We start from the raw sequence: 13,943 nt of genomic DNA, 5'->3' as shown, positions 1-13,943 counted from the left end.
CTACTTCTGCTCCTAATGGCAACCATTAGAGTTAGCTCTGTGTTGACGTCTCCCAGCGCTTGGTACAGGGCTGGTCTCACGCCTTCCCCCTTTTAGGGCTGGTGGAATTGATTGATTGATGTGCCTCTTCGCCAAGTGCCTCCCGGCTTAGTGGGGGCAGCAGGAGGCAGGCAGGAAACGTTGGCCGATTCCCTTGGGAACCTGCGTTTTAGTTCCTTGAGAGCTTTCTACAGCCTGGTTTACAGGAAGGAGTGGGGCTGGGATTAGGAGGTGACATAAAGGGGGCACAGGATAAAGATGGGCATTGCGTGGCTAGATGGGGGCCTGCGTTAGCTACTAGCTGACCTTGGCTTGGGCCCGGGAGGATCTCGGCACACGCAGCCTGCTACCCTGTGGGAGATAAGAGGGCAGTAGCCAGTGGGTGGTCTGGGACTCTCCTGTGCTTCCTCCCCTGCCCGTCTCCATCTGCCCCCAAGCAGACATCATGGCAGCCTGTCTGTCCTTTCTGAGTCCTGTTCCCAGTCCCGGGACCCCTGCAACGAGGTGGACCCAGTGCCAGAAACAGACCTGGGACTTCTGCCCTCCGTCATGGCGTTTGGGCTCCTCCTGAGCCGGCTGTGGTTCTTAGAGCTTCCCACAGACTGCCTCTGGGTTCCCCCTGGCTTCTGGCCTCACAGTCTCTGCCGGTGCTGGTGCCGTAGGCTCTGGGCCACTGAGACTCTTCTGAAAGCCAAGAGGACCCTCCCTGTCGCCTTCTGGCCTAAGGCCAGGGCACTGCCTGCAGGAGCAGGGTGGAGGAGGGGGATGGACACATTTTTTGTCTCCAAAGACCAGGGGTTCCCAAAGGAAACCTTCTGGACTTGAGCTTTGGCCTGCATTGGCCTTTTCTTCTAGGGCTTTCTCCACGAACTCGGGACCCCTGGGAGGGAACATGCTGAGGAGATGCAGTATGTGGGGGCTCCACCACGTCACCGTCAACCAGAAGTACATCTTCTCCCTGGCTCAGATCGTCCCCTCGCTGTAGACCAGGGCCTGCCTCCCTGCCACCCCCTTAGGCCAGGAGCCCCAGGCCGCAGCAAGCCAGGTGGGCTGCCTTGGGGAGGGACTGGCCAGGTGCCACACCACCCAGCAGGGGGCGCCCCGGCGTATCTGCCCCAGTTCTAGGGATAGAGCTTCCCCATCCTCGTCCAAGGGTCTGGTCCAAGCCTTCTGGCCGGGGAGGGGCGGGGGGAGGGCTTCCCCTCCCCCCACCCCCAGAGGTTCCTCGGCGGAGTTTGTTTTGCCAGGGTGACCTGTTTAATCATCTCATTTTCTGGTGGCCGTTTATTCCTCGTTTCCACGGTTACGGCCCCATTAAGGGGAGAAGCAATAAGGCAGCGAGTCAAACAGGTAATAAAAACATTAAAGCCCATGTGCACTGAGGGAGGGCGGGTGGGTGGGAAGGGGGCTCAGTGAGGTGAGACGGCCGGGGAGAAGCAGAGGTAAGAGGCCACCGAGCGGGCTCCTGGCCGGAGGGAGCAGAGCACCGCTCCGCGTGCCCCTGCTCCTGGGCCGCACCCTTTGGGGGCCAAGACCCAGTACTAGCTTCGAACCATCCCCAGCCCTCGGTGCCCTGGCAACAGGCTGTATGTTGGGAAGTAAAACAGGAAGGAGAGCCGTGAGAGTTGACAAAAGCCTCCCCCAGGACTCTTCCCGGCTGGTCGTGCCGTCTGGTCCGGTCGCAGGCCTCACCTCACTCACCCTCATGTGGTGGGGGCGGGGGATGATTTCTGACATTGTTTTGAGCTCTAGAACTTTTTTTCTGCCAACTTTATCAGAAAGCATATTTGTGGTGAGTGCCGCTAACAGGGCCGGTCTGGTGAGTAAATACTCCTGGCGTGGACAGCCCAGTGACCTTGAGAAGGAAGCGCACAGCAGGGGGGCCAAGGGCGCGTAGGGAAAGGAGACCAGGTAGCCCCTGGGCTGTTGGGGGGACCTCCTAGGAAGGGCCGAGGGGGCCGGAGGGTTTGGGTCTGTGCCTGGCGGGCTCTTCCCGGCAGCGTGGTCTGTTTCAAGCTAGAGTGACACTTGGCTCGGGCTGGGGCGTGCGGCTTTCCTGCTGGGGTCTGGGCCACGAGCCCTCCGTGTTGCACTCACAGAGGAGTTTCTGCCAGGTTCTCCCGTGGGCTCCGTAGAGACGCTGCCCTGCCTTCCCTTCGGAGATGGAAGCTGAAAGGAAAGTCAGCCTCTTGCCAACCCCGTCTGAGCCCAGGGGCACGTGCCTCCTTCCCTAGGGGCCTCCTGCGTGTCCACAGCCCCTCGGCGTGGCCCTCAAGATGGGCAAGCGAGCGACGGTCAGTGGGGCTGACCGAGAGGGGAGAGGGAGAGACTGAGTCCTCCTTGGCCAGGCAGAGCAAGGCTCTGGCAGGAGTTGGCGGTACTAAGCAAGCGTGAGCCAGCCTCTGCTGCCCAGGAGCCTCGGGTCAGTGGCTCAGAGAGAAGAGCAGAGGTCCGTTTTGGGGCACCTCTGGGTGAGGAGCCCCTACTTCCTCCCCCCTCCCCTCCCTGCTGCCAGTGCTCTGATCCTTTGCAAACCCACCAAGGTCTGTGTCTCCAATTATTAAATTTCAAAGTTGATTTCTGACTAGAGAGGGAGAGAGAGAGGAAGGTCTGGGAAATGGGGGAAACCCTCTGGCTGGGAAGCGTGTCTTGGGAACGGACCTAGATGAGTTAATATTCCGATCAAACAATTAAAAATAGAAAATGCTCCCGTGGCACCAGCTGCTGGGGCTTTTCAGCAACTGTCACCAGTAGGTTCACGGGGCAGGTGGTGCTGGAAAGGCGTTTTTCCATCAACGGCAAATATCCGAGATTACAGCGTGCCCCCCACTTCCCTCCCAGGACCCAGGACAGGTGTCTAGGGGCTCCCGGCTCCCCCTGAACTCCCCGCGGGGGCCTGGAGCCAGGGGTCTGTGCAGCTTCAGGGCGGCCCTTCTCCGCTCCAGGGCCCGGCCACAGCGGTGAAGTCATCGCCAGATGCCTTGTTAATTGCTTTAAGAATCTAACTTAAAATAAGATGAAAACTTATATTCCTGGGTGAGGAGTAATTTCCCATAGAATAGTAAATTAATGGAAGGGTTATACCAGGGGGCCTGGCCAGGAGGCCATGCTCATCTGATAAATCCAGGTGGCTTGGGCAAAACAGGTCTAGACCAGTGGCTCCCCTAAGCCTCAGGCCAGGCCCCTCTCCCTGGCTCCTCGGGGGCTCCACTGTGGCCTGGTGGGTTGAGAGGACGTGTTCCACGTGTGCTCAAGGGCCCTGTCAGAGACGGGGACCAGCTTTTCAAGACCCCCAGGTAGGAGAGGCTCAAGCATGAGATGCCCCCAGGCATGAGAAGGTCCTGGGTGGCCTGGCCGCCCAGGAGGTAGAGCACGTCTCTTGACGCCCAAGGAAACAGTTTCAGAAGCACTTTCCATCGCTCACACCATGTAGTCACCAGCATGGTGACCAGCTGCCCCAGTCCGCCCAGGACTGGAGAGATCCACGTCCCGTGAACGCCTCAGTTCTGGAGGCAGGTGGATGGACTGATTGACACGGCCCCTCCCTTGGGGTCCGGGAGAGCCCACACACCTCGCGAACTAGAATAGTCTCTGTCCAGGATGGGTGACTGACAGCTGGCTTCGCCTCAAACGCCCAGCTCCGTGGGCTGCTGCTTTTATCTGGGTGCGCGGAACCCGGCTGGGCGTGATGCACCCCTCCCCAGGCACGGCGGGGAAACCACTGCTGGACAGAGGAAAGGACTTGAACCTGTGCACCCCCCTCCACGCCCCGCCCCTTCAGCACTGAGCCCTTGCTCCCATGGTGAGGATGCGGCTCAACGGGCAGCATGATCAGAGCGCCCGTGAGTTTATCGAGTACCTTCCTTCTGAGACATTCAGAGCACGCCACATTTAGGGTCCCATTTCTCCTGTCATTTCCCTGGGAGGAACACAGGGAGTTGCCCTGTTTAACAGGTGGGGAGACAGGAGGCCCAGAGACGCTGACAGGTGCGTGCCCATACGCAAGGAGCAGGACTGCCTCCCACGGAGAAGAGGGACTCTCTGGAGAACCATTCCAGTGGCAGCCCAGTCCTGGATGTTTACCGTGCTGCCTGACCCACAGCCCCAGACGTCTCTGGGCCCCACCCGTATCCCACCTGTAACACGTGGACACATCCCGGGGCCTTCCCTGCAAAATAAAATGCGCTCATTATTACAGTTGTATTTTGAGCTTTTTGGAGGAAGCCTCCCCAGGAGGCATTCATTCTTGCCCATCTCCTAAGAAAGGGGTCTTCCCATCTGTTTGCAGCGATGGGTTGAAGGGCACTTGGAAAACATTCTGACTTGTCTCTTTGGTGAAATGGAAATGAGCAGACTGGACACAGGGCCCTTCAGGAAGAGAGTCGAAATGAATGGGCATTCTCCTAGGAGACAGGTTGGCAGATGTGCGACTGTCGGACGTGTTTCTGTGTAAGCATAGACTTTGCTGGAGGGAAAGATCGGGACGTGGCCCCTGGTTCACCGGGAGACCCTTGCAGCTCGGCCTGGGGATGTATGTCGCCACTGGCCCTCACTGCTTCGAGAAGTAATGGGGCCTCCTTGGAAACTATACAGGATAAACTTGCTGCTTTACAGACAGCTGTGCCTGCGTGGGGTTTGAGCCTGGGGACCGTACTGAGTGCGGCAGGTGTAGTCCTAGAGAGGACCCAGCCAGCTCCTTTCTTGGCGTTGACCACGCTGCTTTGAGAGGTAGGGAGCCGTCAGGTGTTCTTGGGAAGACTGGGGCCACTCGAGTGGCCTCCTTCCACCCTCCCACCACACACCTACCCCCACCCCAGAGGAAGGAATTATGGGGCAGTAGGACTGAGAATTCCTAGTCTAAACAACTCAGGAAAGCATGCTCCGAGAGTGAGCCAAGCCGGAACCGCAGATGGTGTGATCCTGGGTTGTAACTACAAGGACAGTGGCTGTGAATGTTCCATGTTATGTGGCAGTTGCTGTTCAAGCAGACAGACTGGTAAACTCTAGACTGCAGGGATCTGAGCAGGCTCGCCTCTGTTCATCTTCTCTCACCCCCAGGGTAGGGGAGCGAGGGTGGTTTAGAGCAGACAGACAGACAGCCCTAGAAAGGCAGGTAGAAGGAGCAGGAGATAAGTAGGCAGCTGGGAGCGCCCTGCCCTGGCCCTGGCCGGAGGGCGTGGCCCCTTGCTTGGACCCCATGAGCCCCTTTCCCTGGCCTGCCTGATAGGAAGGGTCATTTGGGGGCTCCTGGGAGGCGAAGGGGGCTCTTCCCTGGAGACCCCAAGGCAGGGCCAAGAGCCCGGAGAAGGAGACGGGGATGTTTTCTGTTTCTGGGTCCCTTGGGGGCCCAGGGGCAGATTGAGACAGGCTCCTTGCAGGGAAGGTGTTAACAAACAGCAGGTGATTAAACATGACAAGCGGTGACATTTCTGTGCAGGGTTCTCAGAGTCCCGGCAATGCCAAGAATGAAGCTATAAACCCTGACATTTTGTGTTATGCACTGAGAGGTTTTTAATAGACCTCCCTCCCTCTTCCCCAGTCAACTTCTCCTTCCCTCTTCCCACCCCCCCCCCCCCCCCCCCCGGTTGCAGCCACTGCCCCCACGGACACCTCCTGCCTGCCCGGTGCAGCCTGGCCCTGGGAGCCTTGCTGGGCCCTCGGGTTCCTGCATCTCTGCAGGCCTCTGAGCTCTCCCTCCCTCGAGGACCTTAGCAGGGCCAGGTCTCCCAGATCCCCCGCTGCCCTCCACAGCCTCTCCCTTCGCTTTGATCTCTCCCCCCCTCAGCCTTCACTCCCTTCTCCTTTTTTTGGGCCCTGATCTCACAGCCTCACCCTTTGCTGCGGCTGTCCCAGTTGTTTGCAATGGCAGGTGGCTGTCCCTGTGCCCTCTTTGTGTTAATAACGTTTTCAGACAGACTTGATAGGGGGTGTAGGGAGGTGGTAGGGCTTGGGATGGGATTTTTTCCCCCCCATCTTTTTTCAATTTCCTTTTCTCCTTTTTGGGACAGAGACAGGAGGTGGAGGGAGAGAAGTGTACCACAATACAAACAGTTGCTGGGTTTATTCTGAAAGGGCCTGGCCAGCAACAGTTGTTCCTCTCCCAGAGAAATGTTGGGACAACTGGGGCCTCTTTTGTTCTCGAGGCAGAGCCCTGCGAAGGGCATTTGGAGGTGAGCCTGAGGCTCAAGAGGGTCAGAGACCCAAGAGCTCCTGCCTCAGTCCCACCCAAGGGAGGAGAGGTTCCTAGAGCTCCACAGGGCTGGCTTGGTACGAAAGTCAGGCACCCCCCCCCCCCCCCGCCCCTCACCCCGATCCCAGCTCTTCCCCTGATGAACTTGAGAAGCACTTAGTTTTCTGTATCCATTCAGTAAATATTTATTTGGGTCAGGCGCTCTGCTAAAACAGTAGTCCCATCCTACGGGTCCTGCAGTCTAGGGAGACAGAAGGGTAATTAAACAAGTTATTACAGAAGTGCTACCGCATGGAGCAGGGCGTCATGAGAGGACGAGGAAGGGACCCTACAGAGCGTGGTGATCTCGGAGGGCTTCCAGGAGGAATGAAATTTCTCCTGGGACCTCCGAAGTTTGCGTGGGGTCAGGGTGGGGCAGCCGGGCCCTGGGTCGAAGGAGGTGGGTGCTTCCCTGTCGCACAGGCGCTGGCTGGCAGGTTGGTGGGGAGCTGTGCCGGCCCCAGGGCTGTGCTCCTTCGAGCCCTGGGTAACTGGCCCAGAACTCACTCTTCCAGCCTCCCTTCTACCAGTTCCACCCGTCTGTGCCAGGCCTGGTGCTTGGGGGCAGAGCAGGAACCCAGCTCAGCCCTGTCCCTGTGGGAGGGAGAGCAGCCAGGAAGTCAGCAGGTGCCACTGAGGACAGGCCTCTCTGATCATTCCTGCCTCCTAGGCACCTCTGCTGATGACTCACTGACGAGGGGGCAGGAGGGAAGAGGCAGACCTGTGTGGCAGGCAGCCCTGCAGTCGGAGTCGGAGCCCCGGGGAGCCCAGCTGGGACGGTGGCATGTCTGTGTGTCTGCTTACTACCCCTCTTTACCTCCTGCACCTGCTGGCCTCCCAGGCACAGCCAGGGCCTGGGCTCCAGGAAGCCCTCCTGGAGCTCACAGCTGGCCTCCCTCCTGTGCCTCCAGGGGTGTGTGGAAGGCCCCAGTGCTGCTGTGCCTTCCCCATCAGACTCGGAGCCCTCTGACACCCGAAACCATCCTCCCTGAGTCCCTGACCCTGGGAAATACACGCCTATAGGTGCCTGGGATATATTTGAGAAACTCACCTGGACCCCGGAAGAAGAGGACGTGGGCTGACCCTTAGCACAAGACCAGTGAGGAGCCTGTAGACAGACCAGTGGGCCCCTGGCGTCCCAGAGGCCAGGCTCTGGAGGTCCAGGTTCGGCTGCCCCACCTGACCACAGTGGCCTGACACCCTGGAGTCGTGCAGCCACAGCAGCGGGACAGCCCTAAGGCCCGCTGCCTATGAGAGCCTCAGCAAGCCTTCAGAGCTCTTCCTTCCCCACCTGGCTCTGCCTTTGCCCAGAAGTCAGACCCGGGACATCCCGCCTCCATACCCGTTCCCTGAGGAAGACCAGCTTAGCTTCCTGCCCCATTAAAGGGTCCAGGGCAGATTTCAGCCATAACTCCCCTTCCCCACCCGTCCTGATCTTGCCTTTCTGCCAGATTCGCCCCGGGTCCCTTAATGGTACCCTATATCATCCACTCGTCAGAGTCCAGCCAAGACCCCAGGAAGGACCTGGAGGCTCAGCCACCCTGGGCCCTTGGCAGCTGAGAGGGAGGAAGCAGGCAGAAATAAATGGGAGGGGAGGGGAGTCCCAGAGTCAGGACTTGGCCCCCTGCCCCTGTAGATCCGGAGCCAGGTTTTACCATAATCCCTACATCCTGTTGCAGATCCTTAATCAGCTGGAGCCCAGGTCGGGCTGGACCCCGTGGTGACACTCAGGGCTGTAGCTCGGAAAACCTGAAGTGGAGCTTCCGGAGTTGGGGCTGGGGGCCGTGAGGAGGAGGCAGGTGGAAGGGAGGAGGAGAGCGCCGCCGGTGCAGGCACAGGATGTGGACAGAGCCCAGACCCGCCACCCACCCTCGCCCTGCTGGGGGTGGAGGAGCAGCTGTTGCGGGCTGGGGACCGGGGACGAGAGAGGGCCAGGAGGGGCCCGTGCGGAGGCCCCCTGGAGAACACCAGAGTGTGTGGGGGCTGCTGCACTGCCTTTTAGCACCACTGAGACAGCTGGCCCTCGAGTGGCTCAGACAGGGAGCAAGGACCCCGGCCCGGAAACGGCGGACAGGGGACGCTGGGTGATGTCGGTTCCAGGGGTCTACACTGACCAGGGCCTGCATGCGAGCCTGGAAGGGCTCCTGCCCGGCCAGGAGCTCTGCTTTCTGAGGAGGCCTGAGGCCGAGGACCCAGAACCGGCTGCTCTGGGCTTGGGCAGCCAGGAGACTAGGCTCCCCAGGGGAGCAGCAGGGGCCCCTTAGCAGGAAAGCAGGGTCCCAGGATCTGCCATTCCTTCAGCCAGGAGCAAGCCCGCCCTGGTTGTCCAGCCCAGCTCCACAGGCCCTGGCCGAGTTGGGGGGAAAAGTTGGAAGGTGGGGGGGAGTGTACCCTCCTGGACCTCAACTCCATCCCCCCTCCAGGAGCAGCGGTGGAACAGAGTGGGGGTGGGGAGGCACAGGCCAGAGACAGCCACGGAGCGCAGGCCAGGAGTGGGCTGGCCGGCAGCGGGCGGGCAGACGGGCGTCTGTCCTGCCAGGGGCCCAGGCTGGCTACGCAGACAGCCTCTTTTCTGTATGGAAATGAAGAATTTAGGCTAATGGAGCTCAACCATCTCTAATTTTGCGATGGCAGGAGGATTTTGATTGAAAGTAATTAAGCAAGCTAGCTGTAAAATTAATTAAAGCAAAAGGGGGGGATTTTTTATTGGATTGGATAGCGATATAGCGTCTGTCAGGCGGGGGACGGATGGGGGTGACCTGAATCCTCTGCCCTCCCCCCTCCCACTCGGGACGTTTATGTCACTTTAATCTCCTTACAGCGGCTGCTGTGCATTTGTTTGAAATAATCAAGGAAATATGGTCAGAAATTGTCAGCTTTCAGATCTAATTTACCTGACGGCCCCTGCGCGAGCCGGCGCGGCCCAGGGAGCGAGCGTGCGTGAGCGGGCGGGGGAGCCTGAGTGGGCACAGAGGACACCAGGCTCTCCAGCCCCCTCTCCAGCCCCCATCCCCCTCCCGGGGCAAGGGGAGGCGCTTCCCAGGCCTGTGGGCACCTCCCAGGGACAGGCCCCCACCCCACCCACCTGCCGCCTCCCCCTCGAGCTGTAACCAGCTTTGGGTTTAGGGCTATAGGATCAGGGAGGTGACGGTACTCCAGATGGCTGACAACTGCTAAACCCCTCCACCAGGGCCACAGTTTTAAAAATACTCCTAAATTAGTCCCCTCGTGTCGTTGGCGGCCTTAGCAAGGGGATTGTGGAGATGGGCCGGCTATGGGGTGGGGGTAGGGGTGGCAGTGTCAGCCGTGGCACCTCTCTGCCACCTGCTGCCATCCCCACCCTCTCTCCTGGAGGTTCCTCTCTCCCAGGCCCGTCCTCTAATCCCTCTGCTTCCCCTTCACAGCACAACTCCTAAGTTCTCTGCAAGAGGAAGGCCCCCTCCCTCCAATACACCTGCTCTCCCCCCCCCCACCACCCCCATGCACCCAGGCATGCTCTCCCTCACCTGGTCACCCACCCACATGTTCTGCCCCTTTCCAGTGGGTGAGCCAGGCCACAGAGAGCCAGACTCTACTTTTGCTTCCCTTAGAGAGCGGAGAGCCTGGATTCCAGGCCCTGCACCCTGGAGGTGCTGGTTCAGAGCCACTTGGGGTCCTTGCCCAGGTGGGCCGGTGTGGGGTTGAAGCTTTTCCAGCAGGGAACCCTTGTGGTGTTTGGGGCCATTGGGCCCTGGAGCATCCCCCTGGCATGTACAAAGTTCCCCCCTTTAAAGCACAGATGTGTAGCAGTTTGATCTGCTGGCCATGAGAGGGCCAGGATGGGGAGTTGGGGCTCTGGATTTGTCTGGTCCTGACAAGTTAGTGACCGGGGCTTCTGACCAGCCTCTCAACCTCTTGGGCCCCACTTCCCTTCCAGTTCTAAAGTTCTGTGCAAATCTAGGACAGCCTGTGCTCTGATAGCTCCCACCCTCCTGAGCTCCTTATGCAGCCAGAGCTCCTCACCATGCCCCTGGGACAGGGGGGAAGGTGGAGGGTTCTAGAAACAGGGCAGATTAGGATGAACAGACTGCTCCTGGTTTGCCCATGTTAGAATGCACCTGTTAAAAGCCCTCTACCTGCCCTCCTTCCTCCAGTCCTTATCCTAACCCAGAGCGTGTCTCCCTTCTCCCGCCCCAGCTTTGGCGCTGGGTGCCTCAGGGGGCCTCCTCCAGCAGCAAGGGGGGTTAAGCCCCTGGCTTCCTTCCAGGCTGGCTCCCGAGCAGAGCAGCTGGGGGGGGGGGTGGGAAGCATCACCTTCCCCCCCCTTCTTGAGCTCCCTCTGCCTGACCCTCCTCTCTCCTGTAGCCATGAGTCACTCATCTTGGGGCAAGGAGGTGGAGCCCCAAAGAACTCTGCCCAGGAAAGAGGGGGAGGAGAGCTGCTGGCTCTTCTCCACGTCTTCAGGGCAAAGTTGTCCGCGCCCAGAGCCCAGGCGGCACTGAGGTCACTTGGGCCCAGCACTCTCCTGGCTGTGCCTGCAGGAACTTGGTGAGAGGCAGGGGCATGGCTAGGCACCACGGGGGCCAGCCAGAGCCAGACTCCCTGCCCTTCATGCCTGCCAGCTGCCCAGGAACCAGATCCCAGGAGACACAGGGCTAGAGGGAGTGTCTGGCCCCGGCCCAGCACCTCACCTCCACGTGTGGCTCGCAGCTGCTCACGTCAGCCCCTGCAGCTGTGATGTGGAGGAACCAGCTTGGGAGCCCATGCCAGGGACCCAGCGGGGCTGCTCTCCCTGGGCGGGGGGCTGCTTTCTGGGCTTGATGCTGGTCCAGGCTGCGGGGGCAGGCACCCAGGTGGATCCCCAGGCAGGCCTGGGCAGGTTGGTGCACCGCGCGAGGCACAGGGAGGTGGAGAAGGCCGAGAGCAGGCTGAAGGGTGCTCTTACGGTCCTCGTGGTGTCCCCACGTTGGCCCTTTGCTCTGACCTAGTGGGAAGAACATGCACTGGGGATGCTGTACCCAAAACCACTTTTGGGAGTGAATCCTATGTAGTGGCTTCTCCTTGAGGGACAGGCACAGGCAATGGGCAGGCGGGGGCAGCAAGACTGGCCAAGGGCTTGAGATTGTAGGGTCAGAGAGAGAGAGGGAGCCTCTCTGGAGGGAGCCTGGGACAGCCCAGCCAGGGAGTCTGGGAGAGGGAAGAAGCAAGGGCATTTGGGGGCTGGTAAGTCCAAGGCCAGCCCAGCAGTACCTGGTGACCATCACCTGGCTGGTATGCGATAACACGTGCATTGTGGCTTCCAAGGGTTCCCACCAGCGCTTCCTCGTCTGGCCCCCAAGGCTTTAGGAGAAAGCAGAGCATGCTGGCCGCATCCGGGTGGAGCCTCCCCTCTTCCCGGGGCTTCTCCCCTGCTGTCTGCCATCCCCTACAGCTGGGTGTCTGAGCCTCTAGGCGGAGCTTGTACGGGGAGAACCAGAGAGGGTGAAAGATGCCTGGCCTGGCCTTGGACCAGCCCTCCAGGCCCAGATGCCTGAGGCCCTTTGTGAGTGAGGACTCCAACCAGTGGGGGCCCACGCTGACCTAGGTAGCCCCATGCTTCCTCCCTTCAGGTGGGGCCCAGCATGAGTTGGGCAAACTCATCTCCCCTTCCCAGAGGGCAGAGAGGAAGTTCTTTTCCCGGAGGCCTTACTCCTGCTTAGTAGTGGCCAGAAGCTTCAGGAGAGTTCTCAGGGGTGTGTGGTTCCCCCGGCCACGGGAGCAGGGAGAGGTACCTGCCCAACTGGGAGAGAAGCCCGAGTGGCTGGGGTCCAGCCCCAGGAATCATTAACGGCAGGGTCTGGCGATGCCCACGCCCCTCCCCCAGCCAGGTCCATGCTGGAGTTGGCTGAATGTGACCGAGGCACTGGGCTCCTGGAAGTGCCTGGGGCAAGCTGGGCTCTGGCCTGGCGAAGCCTCAGCAGCCCGGCTGGGCGGTTTCCTGCCAGCATCAGGCCTTCTCTGCTGCTCATAGGGAACCCCCCCCCCCCCCGCCCCGCCCCGCCTCGCCTCTCCAGATCCTGGTGGGGCTGGTGGCCCCGCACAGACCCGAATAAGCCTCCTGGGCCCCTCTTCCCCTCTCTCCGGTCTGCCTTTGCTTCCTTACCCATTAGGCCCAAAGCCTCCCTGGCCCCGTCCCGGCCCCGTCCTCCGTCCCCCCTGGCTCCACAGTCACATTTTGCTGCCAGCACAGGGCACTGAAAATCTGCTGGCACTGCCGAAAACCCTGTGTGCGCTATGACTCCCCAAACATCCCTTTATTTTTATTGTTCTGTTAATTACTGTTTAAACTTTAATAAGTCACTTCGTCAGGAGGGGGGACCTGCCGTGAGCTTTTCTGTGCAAACACGGGCCCGGGAGTGACTCGGGTGTAATATAACCCTTTATGCGATGTGGGAATGTTTAGATTGTAACAGAAACTTGTTATTTTAATGACAGTTCGGGGGGGGGGGGGATCTGAACACAGAAGAGGAAGAGGGTGGGCTCCCCTTGGGTCCCCACTGAGGGCTGGGGCGGCCTGGCCGTGGCGGGCGTGCTCCCTGGCTGCTGCCACCAAGGATGTGGAGGAGCCCTTCCTGGGCTGCCGGGGTGTCAGGCTCACCCAGAGGGAGGGAAGTCTCCCAAGAGATGCTCTGAGACTTGAGGGCAGGAGGGTATCGGGCCCTCAGCAGCCTAAACGGCCGAGGGCCCAAGGAGAGAGCTGGGCTCTTGGGGGGGGGGGGGGGGGAGGGAAGCAGGACGACCCAGAGTTCCCAGGTCTCGGGGAGGCTGGGCTTTCTGCCCCGCCCACGCCAGCCCCGGTCCAGGGAGGAAGCAGCCTTTCCACCTCCTAAGGCAGGACCCTGCCTGCGGTCACCATCCAGTAGAAGGGCAGGCTCCACATGCCAGACATGTCACTCGATGCCATGCTGGAAGCCCTGTTTCAGGTGAGGACACTGAGGCCCAGGGCAGAGACCTAACTTTCTTAAAATTGGGGGGCCAAGTTTCTGATGTCGACTTGTCTGATTTGGAAGCTGCCAAAGTCCTGGTTGCCCGAGCATGGTATGGAGGGCCAGGCGCGGCGCTGCAGGGTATCCCTTGGGCAGGGCTCACCCCTCGGTCCCTACCCTCCCACCCCTGCATCAGGATGAGAGGGGCTGCAAGGTGAAAAGAACTTAGAAGTACAGTTGTCCCCAAGTCTGGGCATAGGCCAATTGGCCTCTTCTTCACAAGGCCTGGCTCCGTCTTGGGGAGTTGGGGCTTGGGCCCAGGGTAGGGGTGATGGTAGCCAGGCCGCCCCCTCTCACTCCAGTGCCCCCCATCCCCTATACCCAGAGGCACTCCTGCCCCAGACCGGCTTCCGGAGCAGGTGACACCTGGACAGGGGGCCTTTCTCCAGCACCTGGGCCTGAGGGTATCTGGGCCGGGTTTCCTACACTGTCTTCACTCCATCCCTCCATCTGTCCATCAGAGCTGAGCTTCTGCTCTGTGCCCGCACTGGGTGGCAGAAAGGCACGAGCCCTGTGCTTGCCCTCCAGGGCCCATGCCTAGTGGGGCTAGAGAAGCAGTGTGGGGAGAGAGCACGACAAGGGGGACTGTCCCCTGGCCTGCCCGGGTGCTCCCAGCTAGCCAAGGCGGAGACTCTTGGCTCCCTCTGCTCTCTCCCCTCCCTTGGAGGGCT

The 13,943-nt window shown here is 60.4% G+C and overlaps 1 protein-coding gene and 1 long non-coding RNA gene across 9 annotated transcripts in view; one reads left to right on the top strand and one right to left on the bottom strand.

Annotated features, from left to right (window-relative positions):
• CASZ1 (castor zinc finger 1) overlaps positions 1-13,943 on the top strand; it is a 153,404-nt gene that overhangs the window by 106,507 nt on the left and 32,954 nt on the right. The window lies entirely within an intron of this gene.
• On the bottom strand, positions 6,370-12,508 carry LOC113599542 (uncharacterized). Of its 2 annotated transcripts, XR_008292044.1 has the most exons (4): positions 12,390-12,508; positions 11,498-11,704; positions 7,320-11,231; positions 6,370-6,862 (listed from the first exon to the last, which is right to left on the bottom strand). It is a non-coding gene; the product is annotated as an uncharacterized LOC113599542 (long non-coding RNA). The 2 variants fall into 2 exon arrangements; XR_008292043.1 differs by having other exon boundaries at positions 6,370-11,231.

This window comes from Acinonyx jubatus, chromosome C1 (assembly GCF_027475565.1).
Source record: "Acinonyx jubatus isolate Ajub_Pintada_27869175 chromosome C1, VMU_Ajub_asm_v1.0, whole genome shotgun sequence".
Lineage (NCBI taxonomy): Eukaryota > Metazoa > Chordata > Mammalia > Carnivora > Felidae > Acinonyx > Acinonyx jubatus.
The sequence above is the reverse complement of the archived record's forward strand: the minus strand, read 5'-3'. Positions and strand labels throughout refer to the sequence as shown.